This window comes from Phacochoerus africanus, chromosome 6 (genome assembly GCF_016906955.1).
Source record: "Phacochoerus africanus isolate WHEZ1 chromosome 6, ROS_Pafr_v1, whole genome shotgun sequence".
NCBI classification, from domain to species: Eukaryota; Metazoa; Chordata; class Mammalia; order Artiodactyla; family Suidae; genus Phacochoerus; species Phacochoerus africanus.
The window spans coordinates 43,967,245-43,985,170 of NC_062549.1; positions in this window are offsets into that span (position 1 = coordinate 43,967,245).

A 17,926-nucleotide genomic window follows, 5' to 3' on the forward strand; every position below is an offset into this window, starting at 1 on the left:
ACCTGCCTGCTCACAGGGACAATGGTGGGTCCTTAACCCACTGAGCCACAACTCCCTTAATACAATTTTTAAAGGTTACTTTCTACTTACAGTTATTTCAAAATATTGGCTATAGTCCCCTTGGCGTACAATACATCCCTGAGCCTGTCTCACAACCAGTAGAGCCTGTCTCCCTCCCCCATCCCTATACTGTTCCACCTCCCAACACACACACAGTGATAACCACTAGTTAACACTTGTGATTTCAATTTCCCTTTCTGTGAACAAACATACACACAATGCCAAAACTGATTGGTCCCATCAGAGATTACACTGGTATTTGGTATTTCCGCCCCTTATTCCTGGACTCAGGGGAGCTGAGATGTCGGCGCTGGGCACGCAGCCCTCCCACAGGACCTCATCCTCCTCCCAGCTCTGGAATGCGGCGGGGTTGGCGCTGGCTCCTCCACTGCTTCTCTCGTAGTCTGGTGGGTTGTTCAAGTGTACCGGAATGGAAAACTCAGTTACTCCTGACGCACACTAAATAGTTATCTCTTAAACTGAGTCCCTCTCTGCTCTGTGGGTGGATTTAAAATTAGGAGGAGCACAGCACCCGCCCGCCTCGGTGAACGCAGCCACTCGCCTCGGGTCACACTGAGCAGCTGGGCGCGCTGCCAGCTCCGCGGGGACTGCGGCTCAGGGGCACAGACTCCGGGAGCCTCATTTTGAGTGTTAGATGGATCTCGGAGCAGTGCATGAATGCAGAAACTGAGGAAAGATCCCCACAACAGTATTAACCCCACAGCTAAGATTAGCTGAGACTGCGTTTCGATCTTCACAGTCATAATCCGCTCCTCGGGTGAAAGCTGAGCGCCAAATGCCAGGCTACTGTGAGAACAGGTGTACCAACCTCCACCTGGGACTTGGGGAAGACAAGCAATGAGCTAAGAATGGCCAAATCAGAAGTTCCTAGGTAAAGCAAGCTCTTAAACAAGTGTGCCTGGACTTATGGAGCTTGAAAATGCACTCCTTGGCATGCCGCCTGCGATGCAGCTTCACATAAAGAGGCGCCTCATAAAGTGTGTTTCATGGAACACAGTCCTGCAAGATGCTCCATGCAGAAATCGCATCCCTTATCTCACTCCTGCACTGGAGTCTGAGAAAGGCTTGGCAATGTCCTGTAGTAAAACACTTCGTTTAGCACAAAGCTCTAACTTATTTCACCATAAAACTTTTTTTATTCAATTATATCTTCACATCTTTGGAAAGAGTTTTCAGTTGCACACACTTTGCAAAACAATGATGTAAAAGACAATTTAAATATAGCTGGTGTCTTACAGAAGCAAAGGGTGGGATTTCTGAGACTGACTTAAACAGAGGTTCTGGCCTCCCCTGGGGCAATGGACTTGGATATCCCCCCTTCCTCTTCCACTAGCCTTCAAATCTGAAACTTTGCTTTATTGATATTAGCTTGGATCCTATATGTACATAAATCAGTTGAGGTTCTTTATTTCCGAGTTCACAGCAATAAAAATCCCTTTATTGAAACCCTTGGATATCTAAGTCCTTAACCTTAAGGTAATGCCAAGATCCACCCAGTAAAATGCAAAAGCCTCCTTCCTTAAGAACTGAGAGTGGGACATTAAAGATTCCTCCTGCTTAAGAAAGAAAGTGTTACTGGACCCAAATTCCTATGCAGCTGGCAGGTGGGGGGGATAGGAAGGTACAGACATGGGTAAGAATTTTTCTCTACGAAGATCCTTTTGATTGCTACTCTGCAAGCCAGGTGTTTGGCTTCACGTGGCCCACCTGTGAGGCTGGCTTCCCAGATGTGCCACCTGATCAGGCCCCGAGGGCCCCACAATTAGAAAACCCCTGTGCTTAGTTTAATGTTCTGCTGTTACCCTTACTGAAATTCTTAATAATTTAAAAATAAGTGTCCCCCATTTTCATTTTGCACAGGGTCCTGGGAATTAAATGGTTGGTCCTTCCCACCAGGCGGAGATGAGTCTGTCTTTGGTTCCACTCTTCAGAAAGGTTACTTGGTTTCTCTTTCCCAGCATATTAACTGCAGTTGTCACTTCTACTGATCATTTCGATGCCTTTTTGTAGTAAAATCTGAAGCAACTTGAAGATGTCATCATGCAGCAGCAAAAATACAGAATTTGGAATCAGAGAAATGTGGGCTCAAACCAGAGCATCTGCATTTACTAAGATCTGGATCTGAGCATGGTTACCTGGCTTCTCTGGGTTTCAACTTTGGGAGCTGGTGTGGGCAGCTGTGAAGCTCCTGCTCTGCACAAAGTCCAAGTGTAGATGCAGCCAAGGGACCAAGTGGGGCTGCTCTTGCTAGGCCATCTGTCCTGGCACATGCATTTGTGATTTGCACAAAGGTGCTGCATAAGCTAGTGATGGCCTGCCCAGCTTTCTCATTTTTGAAAACAGGAATGGTGCTTGCCGGCCATGAAGACTGAGACAACCTATGAAGTACCTGGTATAGGTGTCGTTCAATATCTGTTAAATCCCTTTCCTAAAAATAAGTGTTTACACTCAGAACTTTGAAAAGACCCAACCAAAATGTTAGCTGATCCTTAATCTCATACTGTGTTCTAATATTATCTAGTTAAGCATACATATCTGTTTACACCTATTTACTTATGACCAACACATACACATCATAAGTAATAACGTAGCTGAAGTGCTTTCCAGCACAAAATTGTAATTTCTCTTGACTAACAAACTTGTGAAACCCCCATGGTTGTTATGTTTTATATTGTTCTTGATCTGCACTAGAGTCTCTCTGGCACCAGCATGCCTCAGAATGATTATTTCCTTTGTCAAGCTTTCTGTGATAATTTCACTGAATACTCAGTTCTTTTTACCTTTATTCATCTCAAGTCCAAGTTTTAAGTAGTTTTTGTTCAATGTAGTATTTTGGTCAAATTCTGAAGTACTCCTAAGAGCCAGGTTTGAATTTCAGTTTTTTATTAGTTTCCCAGAGCTGCCGTAACAAATTGCCACAAACCAGGTGGTTTCACACAACAGAAACTTGTTCTCTCACAGCTGGGCAGGCCAGAGTGTTGGCAGGGTTGGCTCCTTTTGCAGCCTCTGAGGAAAAGTCCGTTCCACACCTCCCAGCTTCTGGCAGCTGCCAGCAATCCTTGGCGTTCCTTATTCCTCCATGTATCATGGGAGTTCCTGTCTCCCTCTTCCCATCACCTTCTCCTCTGTATCTGTGACTCAAATCTCCCTCTGCCTTTCTGTTATAAGGACCCACCTGCCACTGGATATAGAAATCCTAATCCAAAATGATCTCATCTTCACATGTTTAACTTAATTACATCTGCCAAGACCCTTTTCCCAAATATGGTAAATCACAGGTTTAAGGGTGAGGATATGGACATATCTTTGTGAGGCTCTGATTCAACCCACTCCTGCCCTGTGGGCTTGAGTGGTCACTTAACATTAATCGACCTCAGTTTGCACTATCTGTAGAGTAGGGATTAAAGTACCTATTGTAGAACTGTCATGAGAATTAGAATATCTTACATAAAGATATTTGAAATACCTATCATGTAATAGATCCTAAATGAATGGTAGCTGCTATTATTATTACGTAGAATTTTTGTTCTGTTTTTCCTTTAGTGTCTGCTACGCAGATTCATTATTATATTAATGAAATAACTGTGTGCTCTGCAATGTTGGCAACTTCAACTAAGGAGGGTTTCATCTTTTCCCAGATGAACTAGGCAGAGTTTTAAAAACCATTTTGGCTCCAAAAAGGAAAAGAACAATTTTGAGGCTAAGACTACTTCAAAATGTGTATCCCCAATACCATGGATATGACTATCTAAGGCCACTTCCTGTGTGCTACTTTCACACCATCAAGGAATCACTTAACAACATGTGGCATGTGTTTATTCAACAACCTTTTCTGTGACTGTTTGATGAAAGAAGAGACTGTTAAATCATGACTTTTTGGAGAGGAAGAAAGTAATCATAATAAGGAAGTCTCTCAGTTGGCAACTTATGGTGTATAAGAGAAAACTCAATTCCTGCCAGCCTAAACAATAAAGGGTGTTTATTGCCTAATGTAACTGAAAGATATGGAGGTAAAATGAACCTCAGCGCTGAATGATCAGCAACTCAAAAATATCAAAGGATCTGAGTTCTTTCATTCTATCTGCTCAATCTTCCATGATTTCAACATTATACAGAGGTGGTGTTGCTCTTTTGAAGGCAGGAAAGTGGCCCAAGCAATCTAGACTTTGTACCTGCAATTCATATCATCAAAATGGAGAGGGAGAGGGAGTTCCCTGGTGGCTCAGCATGTTAAGGATCCAGCATTGTCATTGCTGTGACAAGGGTTACTGCTGTGGCAAGAGTTGAATCCTTGTCTTGGGAACTTCTGCAGGCTATAGAAGCAGCTGAAAAAAAAAAAATGGAGAAGGAGAAGAGGAGCCTGAGGTCCTAGTTGCTCTCTGAAGTGAATGAGAAACCACATGAAATCTCTCCTTCTGTCTAATCCATTTTCATTGGATTTCAGGTCCATCCCTGAATCAGCCTCATTAGACTATTTCTACACAGTGTGATTGTAAGGCTTTGGCCTAAGTTACCTAAACTGATCAATTACAGCAAGGGAAAAATGGAATCTCTGCAGCCACTGTGAGTCGGCACTGTTGATACTTTTTTTCTGAAGTTAAAGTTAGCCTCCAAGAATGTTGAGCAACCTTGTTAGGTCCTAGGGTTTAGGAACTTTCTGTCAGGAAGTTGGCCTGATAGAAAAGGGAGAATGAGTAAATGGAGTTAGCAGTGTTTGCAAAGAGATGAGTATAAAGACAGACTATAGACTCTTAGCTGAGCAAGGAGGAAAGTGATAATATGACAGACTAAGGATGGTTTTGAGACAGTCATTTTATGAAACGAAAGTCTCAGATGCAACTAGAGATTATCATGCTAAGTGAAGTAAGTTTAGAAAGAGAAAGACAAAGACTGTATGTGGAAATCTAAAATATGACATAAAAGAACCTATCTATGAAATGGAAACAGACTCACAGACAAGGAGAACAGATTTGCCTTCTCCAAACGCAAATTGGAGGGGAGATGGTTTTGGGGTAGGGATGGAGTGGGAGGTTGGAGTTATTAGATGTAAGCTACTACACATGGAGAGGATAGACAACGAGGTCCTATATTCAGAGAACTGTATTCAATGTCCTATGATAAACCATAACAGAAAAGAGTATTAAAAAAGAATGTATGTAACATATAATTGAATTTCTTTGCTGTACAGAAGAAATTAACACCACATTGTAAATCAGCTATAATTTAATTTTAAAAAAGTCTCAGTGAAACCATGGGAATGTTCAAACTGAGCGGACTTGAATGGGGGACTCAAAGAGCAGAATAGATGCAGTTGAGATTTCAGCCTTGGTGTGGCTATTCCAGATGGCCAGGTCCAATGGCCATGGTGGGGTGCAGGAAAGACCCCTGGATTCAAGAAGGCCATATGGTGGTTGCTCAGGTTCAGCTACTCAGCTTCATGCAGTTCTCAGTACTGCATCAGTGAGGGGGAGGGGCAGTATCACCTGAAGCAGGAGAAGTTGGAGTGCTCTCCTGTCTCCCTTACTTCTCAGCCGTGAGATATGCAGAAGCAGAAAAACTTGAGATTTTCTGTTTATGTCCACTTCCCCAAGGGTGTGGCCAACAAGAGCTGGAGGCTTTGCCTGAGTTCACGCTAAGTATGTTCAGCTGGAATGTGGCATAACTTAAATGATTAGATCATGATGTTTTAAAAGTTCCAAAGTGTTTTTTTTTTTTTTTCCTGGAAGCTGATGGCTGGTGGATGACTGATTAGAGAGTTAAAAATAAAGAGGTAACATGATTGACAACTCATAAATACCAGGGATTGTTGGAAGCACTGAAATCTCCTTGGTGGATTCTGCATATTTTATTTCTGGTGGAGAAAGGAGTGGGGAGAGAGAAGGCTGGGAGGGAGACAGAGGCAGAGGGGGAGGGAGATGCTCAGAGAAAATGAAGACAACATTTCCATCTGGGGTTTGTGCTTTTCTGAGTGCCGACTCATTTTGATAGATTATTAGAAAACTCATATTTGCTCATAAATGTGAAAAAATAGCAAATGTAAAATTTGCAAATTTATTCCTAAATGTAGTTAAATTCATAAATATTTAGACATTTTCTGTAAAGCTTCTAATTTATAACCTTTACATGAATCTATAATTTGGTATAAAAGCTTCTAAATGCAGTAGTAATGTCACAAACGTCTATAAATATTCACATCTCATTTACAAGTGTTCTACACACTATGAGATGAAGAAATTGTGAATGCAAACCATTTTTCAGGTGGATTTCTGCCTAGGTGTATCAGGACAATGAACAACGAACACCTTTAAGAGATCATTTCACAACCATATTTATAGTCTATTGCTTGTATAATCTAAAAATTCTCCACTAAGAATAATTAGAAAAAGTTACAGAGGCAACTAAGAACAAATGAACAGATTCAAATATAAAAATTGAAAATCAAGATCTCAGAAGTTGGAATAAAATTTCTAGAGACTAGAAAATGCCAAGTAGAATAGTGAGTTCTCAAATGAATCTTCCTAGGGCTCAGTTTTTTCATCTGTAAAATGGTGATAATACAGTCTTTATAAAGTTTTTATTAATGGTCAGGACTATGAAAGTAATAGACACTCAACTCAAAAGTGCTTAAGAAAACTGAAATCAAAATTCAGTGGCTGACATTCCAGTAAACTTCAAAACTATCTGGATGCAGAGACCAAAATCAGGGCCTTTCTTCTCTACATTTTACTGTCTCTAGGCTGTGTCTCACTTACGCGCATGCGCGCACATGCACACGCACACGCACACCAAGGTCTGATATTTGCTCTCCTTCTCACTGAAAGCACTTCTTATTGTGCTTTCTCTCACAGCTCAGTTTTTCCAGCCTCATATCACCATTACACATACTGACCTCAATAGTATAACAGCTTCTCTTTCTCAATTATTCTATCAAAGCTCACCTGACAAATTATCATGAGGTTGACTTGGAACATTTACCTGTCCCTGAACTTGTCACCATGATCAGAAGAAGGGGATTCCCCCTAGCTGGTCTGGGACTCATTCTTACCACCATGCAGCCAGGGGAACTTGCAGCCCTGTAAATAGAGAGTGAAAAAACTTGGGTCTGATATGGGTGCTGTCACCAGAAGGAAAGGGGGCTGGATGCTGAACAAACAAAAGCCACAGATGCTCTGAATGTGTGGACCGAGGTTAAAAAGAAGCAATGTATGAAATGCCTCAACCCAGTGTTCAGTGTGTAAGAAACCCTCAACAGTAAGCCACTACTTACCATTGTTAGAAAATAAGCATTAAGAAAATAAGCATTAAAATAGGAAATAGAGAATTCTAGAATGAGTGTTACTATTCAAAACTGTGTTCAAAAATTCTCAGGAAACCAGATTCTCCCCGCTCATAGCATCCACCATGATCACGTAAGACCTCTCCTATCCCCACAAAGCCATGGGCACTTCTCCTAGGTGCCACGGAGTCAGGGAGAAATCAACCTCAGCCTGTGGCACACTATCAATACACAACCATAGAGCAGTCTTGGTCTCTGCAGTTTGTCTCTGTTATAAATCCCTCTTTGTAGAATTGGGTTCAATATTTCTTGGGTTTGGTGATGCTGTTACTACCATGTAGCAGGAAATTGTGAGGCTTCATGAGGTTAACTAAAGAAAATTAGGGAAATATCTTTATATCTTCTTCAAAATGTGCTCAGCTGAATGCTAGATCATTCCTCCTAACCTTTTTGGACTCATTTCCTGTTTCCTTTATCCTAATTGTATGTACCTTATGTTTATGTATTGGCTATTTTAGCACCATAACTGCTTCCCCTTTTTTTCTAAGTGTGTGGTTTGTTTTGTTTTTTGTTTTTTTTTCAAACTTCATGGAGGTTCTTCCATAGCCAATACTCCAAAATCTGGTAAAGAATTCTTTGCCCATTGAATCCACATTCTCCATTTTATCATTAAAAAAGAAAAAAGAAAAAATTCCTGCCTTGCCTTTAGCTTTCCACACAGAAAGACTAATCTCTTTAGTCTATTTCCATAAGAAAGCCTCTAGCCCTTTAATCATTTTAGCTGTCCTTCCCTAAATCCTCTGCTGCTGGTTCATCTTTATTAAGTGTGGTGAGCAGACTACATACATGTACTTGTATTGCTTTTATCACTGGAATTATTTACCCAAAGTCATGCTGTAGGCTTACCTGTTCACTCCCAAACCAAAATAGCCTTCAACATCCCAAGCTCAGATGCTATTTCTCATATATCATCTTGCTTTCTCTTTTTGTTTGCAGTATTCCCACTATTTCTTTGGAAAATGGGGCTTTGGTATGTGCCTACCATACAGGGTTGTGTGGAGAAACTCTTGCACAGCATGTAGAGAATGTTGAATGGTTTCCTGGCACATAGAAAGCCCTCAATAAACATTTGCTAACATTATAATTTTGACTATTACTATCATAATCGCTCAGTTGAAATTTGAGGACCCTCTAATGAAATCAGCATCTGACTTGGACACTGGCCCTTTACTTGAATGAGTCTCTTTTAGATCACAGCCTTAAAAAAATTGAAGATTTTGATGTGTGAAGCATCTGCACATAAAAGTAATAAACAGTTTTTAGCAGACATTGATTTGGCTGAAAAAGTGGCCAATAATAAAAATAAGGAGTCAGATTTTTCTGATCTCAAAGGAGTAAATAATTCAAAGAAAATAAATATGGGAACAACTAGTTCAGTTGAGAAGTTGGCATAGATTACAAAATATTGGGCCTGCCTTCCAGTTTTCAGTTTCTTCCGTAATATAAAAATTGTCCTTTAGTCACGGTGTAGTCTTTCTTGGAATCCTTATTTTAATTCTGTAACATTTATATTCCAGGAGTAACAGCAAATCTGCTGATTACTTATGAAAGCAGGGGGGAAAAAACATTTGCAATTACAGTCAAAATTAAAGTTATTTTCTAATCTTCTCATCCTTTTTAAGGAATGAGAAACTTTAAATATGGTCAACGTAGCACATTTTAAGTGTCAAACTTACTGAATTTTTCTATGCCAATTGAATAATAATTTTCTGTAAAAACAGTGTGTGTTCTACGGAATTTTTATCATTTGACCTGTTTAATATAAGTTGAAAAATTCTTCTTGTGTAAGTACCATTGCATAATGCTGTATGTTGAGCTATTAAGATATATTTAGTAATTCCATTAGAACTGCACCATCGTGAGCAGGGCAGAGCATATGGAAAGAAGTTGGTGAAAAACTGATTAAACATTTATATCAAGTACATTTTGATTTAACTCACATAAATAATTCATTTTTATGTTTTCTTTCTTTCAAAATAAACCTTTTTGACACCTGCTGTGCTAAAAATAATGCTAGCATGGCTGTAATAAAGAAACTCTTAAAGCTCACAGCAATGACATCATCTGGTACTCATGCAGATACTAAACTGTCAGCACATAAGTGTAGTAAGGAAGACTTGGCATTATTTATTATTGATTTAGTGCCTCAAAAATATACCAGGCTTAGTGGCAAGTAAAACACCTGGCTGAATTTGAGTATAGAGTTTGTCTCAAGAAAATCTAAAAATGAAAGGGCTTACAGAGACACACAAGAAAATGTATGAGAAAGCCATAAAGATACTGAACCTCATTCCTTCCCTTGAGCATGAGTATAAACTGAGAGATTAAGATTGAATGAGCTAAAGCAAAGACCTTGAGAGATCTTAGAGTCTCTTCACAATGGGAAGGGAGAGATATAGGCAACAAGATGATAGTAACTACAATGGGTCAAAGCAGCATCATTTTAGGATAGCAATTCTGTAGTTCCCATTGCGGTGCAATAGAAATGTATCCGAATAGTATCCGTGAGGATGTGGGCTTGATCCCTGCCTCCATCAGTGGGTCAGGGATCCGTCATTGCTGTGAGCTCTGGTGTAGATCACAGACGCGGCTCCGATCCGCCCTTCCTGTAGCTCTGACGTCAGCTAGCAACTGTATCTCTGATTCGACCCTTAGCCTAGAAACTTCCATATGCTGCAGCTGTGGCTGCAGCCCTAACCACCACCCCCCAAAAGAAAGAATACCCCCCAAAAAAAGAACAGTAATTCCTAAGGTAAGAAACAAACACCCCTGGACCACTGGAAGCACAAGGAATGGTATTGTTGGGTGTTCTCAGGCATGATATTGAATAGGATTAAATCATATCATCAAAAAATCATTTCCTTTTAATCCTCATTTAATATTTCTAGATAAGTTTAGGAGCAAGTCTTAGAGATCTTCTTCCTCTAACATTTTTATAACACTATTCAATTTCTCCTTTTTACAAAGGTACAAGGACTCATGCCCCGAGCCCTTCCGGGCAGTGGCATAGTGGATAACATCACCTAACCAAGCTTTGGTAAGATACCCTTATTATAATTTTACCTACATGCAGCAAATGATAGGTTTTCTACACATGGTATGATATTAAATTAACCTTAAAAGCATTTTGTCAAAAACACAAATCTGTTTACCAGAAATCATTATGTAAATAAGAGTGAATCACAGAAGCAGCCTAGAAAGGAGATATTTTTAGGCAGAATTAAAACAATAGTGACACATCTAGCCCCAAGAAGTGGCTGATACTGGCAGATTCTACCTAAAGGAGACCTTTGGAGTGAGTGTGATGAGGCACTCCTCTGCTTTAGCCTCCTTCTGGACTGAGTGTAAGAGGGTGCCCTGGATGGCCTGGCAGACTCCCCTTAAGCCAGCCTTTCTCACACACGCCAAAAGGCATAACTGATTGCTTATTGATGAGATCCTGTTAAAGAAAATTTATTTATTCTGAGAGAAAACACATCAAAGCACTCCAATTTACACATTGGAAAAAGAACATCCCCCATTTGACACTTGCAAACTCAGACAATATCTGCTTAACAAATTATTTGTATGAGCTAATGTACTTAGAGGGTGATTTGTTTTTTTCATAATGTACTTTTTGAAAAATTTTAAAAATAAGATATTGTATAACTATTATCCTGTCTGTTGGAACATGGCATTGACAATGTATTTCACTGGACTACATTAATTCAGCTGAAAAGGCAGATGTTTTCCATTTTGTTCTTAAGAGCACTTAGCAAGAAAGACCATCAGGGAAAGTGTGGGAATATCATATTTTAAGCGATCCTGGACCTTGAAAATGCAAATATTGTTACATTTATTATTTAAAATTAACCTTTTCCCCGTGATTACTAAGCTAATGTATTTTCATTCTTTAAAACTCGCAAACTATGAAAGAGCTGAGGTAAATGAACTATAATCCCATTATTTAGACATAAACACTAGTAATATTTGTTAAGTGTTTTAAGATGAGATTGTCTTCCCATGTTTCCTGTAGGACTTTATAACAGTCTATTTATTTTTAAAAATTCCACATCAATTAGTATTCCTCTTCAGCAGAAGTTTGTGAACTGTGAACTGTATTTAGGCAGCACATGTAGGCAACATTGAGTTCCTTGGGCCATTGTAAACAGGGAAGCTTAACTTCCATATTCTTTCAATATTAGGTTTCACTTAAGATTTCATTCAGTTTAAAACATGAGAAAATATTTTCCTTGACGATGATTTTCCTGGCTTCATAATTTCCATAATATAATCAATTTTGTGTTCTTCAAATTGTGAATGTCTTCAACTTTCCAGTTATAAGTAAAAACTTTGATAAACATTTGACCTATAAATGTTTAGGAATATAAACACTACATTGAAATGAAATTTCTTGGTTAAAGAGTATGGACATATTAAGATTAATTTCCTTAGAAATGAAATATCAATTTTCTTTCTTACCAGTGGTATCTGAATGCATGTTTACTACAACTTCATCTACATTAAGTATTATTTCTCTGTTACTCTTTCAGTTTCATTTCTAAAAAGAAATGTTCTATTTATTTAAATGTTCATATGTGAATAAGGATATTCAGCAAATAACTTTAAAGGAGCTTAATATTATTCATTAATTAATGCTTACATTTGAATGGGATCTGGAGAACAAAATTACAATGATGGAGAAATCATACTTACCTAATTATTGCTTCTATTCCATTATGTATGGTTGTTTATATAATGCTTTCTTCTTCTAGAATATAAAGTAGAACTTCAGGTTGGCCTTCCATTCTCTGATATATATACAAAATGAAAAAAACTAGGTATTCTGTATCAGCGATCAATAAATTTGTGGATTATGCACTGTCCACAGATCTCTGCTCAAGCTAATAGGTGTTTATATAATGGAATCATTCTGTCTTCATTAGTGGCCTGAATTAATCACCGTCTCCACAAACAATACTTCCTTAGTTACTTGTTTCTCCACTTAATACTGATGACATTCTGTTTTGCAATATAGTTCTTTTTTGCCCTAGTCTTACCTCCCCTTCTAAAGTCCATTTATCTGTGAATCTCTCATAGCAGTTTGCAAAAACCTTGATTTATATTTCAATACTCACTTGTTTATTCAATAAACATTTACAGGGCACCTACTATATACCAGACTTATTATAGTCATGTTATAGTCGCAGCAACAAGTAAGAGGAATGTTACTCTTGCCACAGTGGACTTTTGGTATTATGGAGTAAGCAAGAATTAATTACCTGTATAAATATTTATAGAATTCCAATAGACTTAAGTGCCATAAAGTTACCAGGTGCAAGGAGAATGTAGAAAGGGCAGGTGTGGGGGTGGTGGCAGTGATTGTGGTCAGGGGAGCCAGAGAGAAGGAAGAGAATGTGTAAAGGCCATTTTGAATTAAAACAAACACAGTGATATCAATACAAGAAAAATAGTCAGTTGTGCTACTGTGTCTTTAATAAGAGCAATCACAAAAATATTTCCATTGAAGCAGAATCATAAATAAGGCAGAATCACCTGAATTGCTTTCCATTAATAGAATTTTACTAGCATATAGATTTTAATTGTGGGGTACTTTGGCACACGCACACACGCGCACACACACACACACACACACACGATTAGTTAGTCTTCAACACCCTACTCAACTAGGAGAGTGACTTCATTTTTATAGGTATGAGAAACTCATCTGCAGAAGTTTTCTCTGTATTCAGAGGGTCCACCAGATTCTGATTTGCATTGTCCTAATGAGGAGATGAGAGTAATGTTTGATCAGATGTCTCATTTTGTTGGTATCCCTCAAAACCATTCTTGAGCAGATCAGAATCTTTGAGTGGGGAGGAGACTGGAAAGTGTAAACCATCCCCAGAATTCCTCTTAGGCTTAATTCTTACTCTTTGGGACAGTCTGACTGAAACAGGACACTAAAATGTACTAGAAAGGACTGGTATACCCCCACTCAACTGAAACAGTGACTACCATGGACTAGAAAGCAACAGAAATTTTGTTTTCATCAATTTTATCACATTGTTCTGGTTCCAAACAACTTCTCCTTTAAAGCTCTTCTAGTGCCTTTTGAACATCTGAGCATCATTCTGTGATACATATTCTGTTTTAGCTTTAGATATAAACTTTTCTTGAATTTAACTGATGAAAGAAAATGGTGACAATTGGAGATAGCATCATAATTCTGATATTTCAGTCAGATGATCTTTCCTCAAATTTTTCTTTTATACTCTTAGGCTGTCATAGGTGTTTTTTCCCTTCACAATGTAAAATATGTTTTTATTAAAATCCTATACAGCATGTACCTTTGCCCTGAGTCCTTATGCATATTTATTTTGTTGCAAGATATGTTTTCATAGGAAGGAATTGCTAAATTGAGATATTAGCATTTAAGGTTCATTAAATGGCTGTGAGTAGAGAATCAGGGAAGAGAAAATTTATCAGACTTCCTACAACAGAGACTAAAATGTTAGAGAAGGAGTCTTGCTAGTAGGTAATTTTATTCTGAGTGGTATATTGGTCACTGGCCGGACAATCTTATTTTTCCTTCCTTTTTAATACATGTAAAACAGTGTATTTGCACATCAATACATCATTGCATATGTAGAGGAAAACTCTATTTTATATAACCACAGAAAAAAAATTGATGCCATCAGGTAGCAGACTTTTATAGGTTAATCTTTATTCTCTGTCCAAGCATTATATGCATACTGACATATCATACCAAATCAAAGACTCAGTTGTCCAAACCTCAACCCTTTGAGGAAAATATTTCAGTTCAAGCTTTTTTCTTCTTTTTTTCTTTCTTTTTTGCATGTGTAATAAATCAACTAAAATTAGTTTCAACAATTAGTAAGAGAAAAATTCAAGATATCAGTACCTTAAGTAGTATTGACTTTCATTTTTCTATTTTAGTGACTTCAAACTACATTCTACATTATTCAGAGTACTTTCATATTCATTTTTTCCCTTGATTTCTACAACAATTCTGGAATGAGAGCAAAGTAGATGTTAGAATGTGAATAAGCTGAAGCTTAGAGGAATTCAGTTTGTCTCCACTGCGGAAAAAATTACCAGCCCAAAAGAAGAGTCTAGACCTCAAATGAAGGCCCTGGGAGCATGGTGTCCCTCTGCCTACTAGCCTATTAAACCATTAGAAGACATCTGAGCCATCAACATGTAGATCTTGCACAACTTTGATAGGGCTTACATGGAGGAGGAAGTAGAATCGATATGAGCTCACAACCCCTCAAAATTGTCCAAAATTGTGAAGGGACTCTAAATGGTAACTATGGATATTAAAAGAAGACAAAGGAAGAATCTAACCATTGTGTCTCTTTTGCTGAACTCAAGTCTAGAAACAAAAAGGGGTCAAAGAAGTTAAGGGATTCCAGATGTAACCAAAGCCACAGGGTGGCAGTAAGTTGTCTGAGGGCCTTGATGCCAGAAGGAAAGTGGAACCAGAAAAGGAAAGACCTCCCCATTCTGCTGTCATTTGGTCCTCTTTTTAAATCTTTGAACCACTTAATAAACACTAATTAACCCTGTGCCCTGTGAGACAGGCTTGCCTAGAGCACTGTGCTCTTAAGAACTGAAAACATCTCCGTAATTGACTTGATTATCCTCATTGCCTGGGACATCAGAAAAGCTTTCTTCCATTTTAGGACCATAGAGAGAAACTTGCGTAAATGTACCTATATCTGACCTCCTGAACTTAAGTGTTTAGGTCAAGTGTGGCAGGGAACAGATACTATTCTTCTGGGACAAAATGTTCCTGACTTAAATAAATAGAAAAGGGATCAAGCCCAAATTATTTATTAGGTGTTATAAAAAATTTGTATAAGAGGTGAAACATACCAGTTAAAAAAACAGCAAAACCATGGGTACACTCATATGTGTAAGATGTGTATTTGATCATGCATACACAAGGATTCCATGCTCAAAACCTGCAGATTATTGCAAAGTCCCTTTTCTCCTCCTACGGCCAAGGCAACTGCAAAGACTCTTTTCAAGCTCAGATTTTGCCGAGCTAAAATTTTACTTCTAGGGTTGAGTACTTTCTGCCAAGCACTTACTGTCCTTAGAGTCTTCTTGTATCTATCTGATGTATAAGTTTCTCTGTTTATTTGTGTCCATTTATACACCTTGGTAGATTACTTTCTCCTTGAAGGCAGGAACCTGGAATTCCCATGGTTTGATTCCTCCTTACCACTTGGCCCAAGGAGGGCATCCCAGGTGTCACTCGGCCCTCTGAATCCTAAATTGGCCTCAGTTTTCTTTGGCACATGCCCTTTCCACCTATCTGGTCATTCTCCTAGGTTTCTCTGGCCTGTTTATGTCTTCTGCTCAAACTTACTCCATAAATGGACTCCTCCTTCTCTTCTGTGTCTATTGTCCAGCAGTATTATTAAAGGCCCAGTTCTAGCATCAGCTCCTCCATCACCTGCAATCCAAGGTAATGATTCTGTCGACTGAATCAATCCTTTTCTTGCATTCTGATTGTGCTACCCAGTATAACATTGTTATCCCCAACTGCTTCATGGTTTTGGGCTTTAGCTCTACAACGAAGTACCTTCAGGAGAAAGGCTCCTGTCTGAAATTTCTTTCACTGATCAATTCAGCAAATATAGTGTTTTGTTATCTATTCCCAGTTGCTTAACCTGTACATGACAGAAATTAGCAGTTACTCACTAAGGACTGGTTATTTGTTCAGACCACCTACCATGTCCAACATGGGTCTAATCTCTAGCAAAAACTTCTTCTTGAATTTTACCAGCAAAGTGATTCTAGCTTTAAGTTGCACTTGCTTTATATATCTGTCCAAAAATTTTTAAATCTATTTTTTCTTATTTTTTGGCCCTTTGGTAAAGGGGGAGGGGATAGTGTCTGCTATTGTTCTTGTTGTAGTTGCTGCTGTTGCATGTGTTCTGGGTTTTTCTCCCACTGTTCCTTCCCTTATCTACCTACTGCTCATCTCTGCAGTCCCTTCTCCCAGCATGTTGGTCCTTGCCCACTTTTTCCCAGCCATTCTGACTTCTTCATAGACCTATAACTTGCTATCCCCTCACTGATGTTTATTTTGCACAAGCTATAGAATCTATGAGAATTATCTCCCAACTCCAGCTCTCCCCATCTCTCCTATCTACCTCTGACTGATCTTTCAGGATTCAGTTATACAGTAATTTTTTTTTCAGTCAGCCTTCCTCATGTTGCAGCTTAAAGAGACAGAAACTTCCAGAACATGCCATGCTTCATGAGTGGTAAGATGTCACACATTGCCAAGACCTGGATTCTAAGCTTGAGGAGTCAAGGCCCATGTCTTGGCCTTAATACCCTCAGGGGTCACCCTAGCCCCAGCACCAGGACCCCCAGCACACATGAAGTGCTCAGCCCTTGCGGTGAGTGATCTATGGGACAGGTAGGAAGCTTTGCTTCTACTCTTACCCAAAAAACCATTTCCTATTCATTCTTTCATCCCCTAATTTATCTACATAATTCAGTTTACTTACTTTTCTTTCATTTTTTTGTAAGTTTTGAAACTTCCCAGTACATAAAATTAGATTAATCATATTCTTTGTTTCATTTTTAATTGCTTAATTAAAGAAATTCTGGCAAGCTCTTTTCTAGACCAATATAGTTCTTGTAGGATGGCAAGTTCTCTCTGAACATGTGCCAAGTGTATGCCCATTTAAATATTTACTTGTAAGTGTCTTTTGTTTTTAAGAAACTTATTTGGAAATTCTGAGTGCAAATTATGGCTGTGTAATCCATTTGGACAAAATAAGCTGGTTGCCAGGTTACCATTTTAAATGGGCTCATAAAATAGTGCTTGGTAATATCATTTTAATCCAGTGTTTACTGTACCTGGCAACTGTCCTTGTTGTACACTTCAAAAGTATTTAGATAGGATGTGGTTTCTAATGACCAAGGGACCACCACCACTCAGTAAATAAGATTAGAGGCAAGACTAAGATATTTTGCTACTCATCACATGTATTTAAGTCTGAAGTTTCTGTTATATAAATGAGTGCTTTTCTTGCCTGGAATATTTTATTTATCAGAATGATATAAGGGCTATTGAACACTTTAGGAAATGCTGTCGTATTTGGTTCTGCTTCTTACAACTTCCAGATAAGAGAACCAGAAACGCAGTGAGAAACTCTGCCACACACGGCTGGGCATGCAGGTGGGTGGACAGCCTGTGTGCCCCTGCAGCTGCGTCTCCCTGGCAGGCGTCTAGGGCTCCTCAGCTGTGTTCAGAACCCAAAAATAGACACTCTTCCCTTCACTTCTTTCCCTGACTCACCTCGAATATAACGAGACTTTCCACTTACAAAAAGCACAGCTTGCTTTATTTTTATGCTTATAACAATCACCTAACATGCAAAGGACTAAATGCAGACAGTGTGATTCCTTCCCCTCAGAACCCACCAAGCCTGGCCTGTGTGCTTATCCTAGGCCACATTCTTGTCGACTCAGTATTCT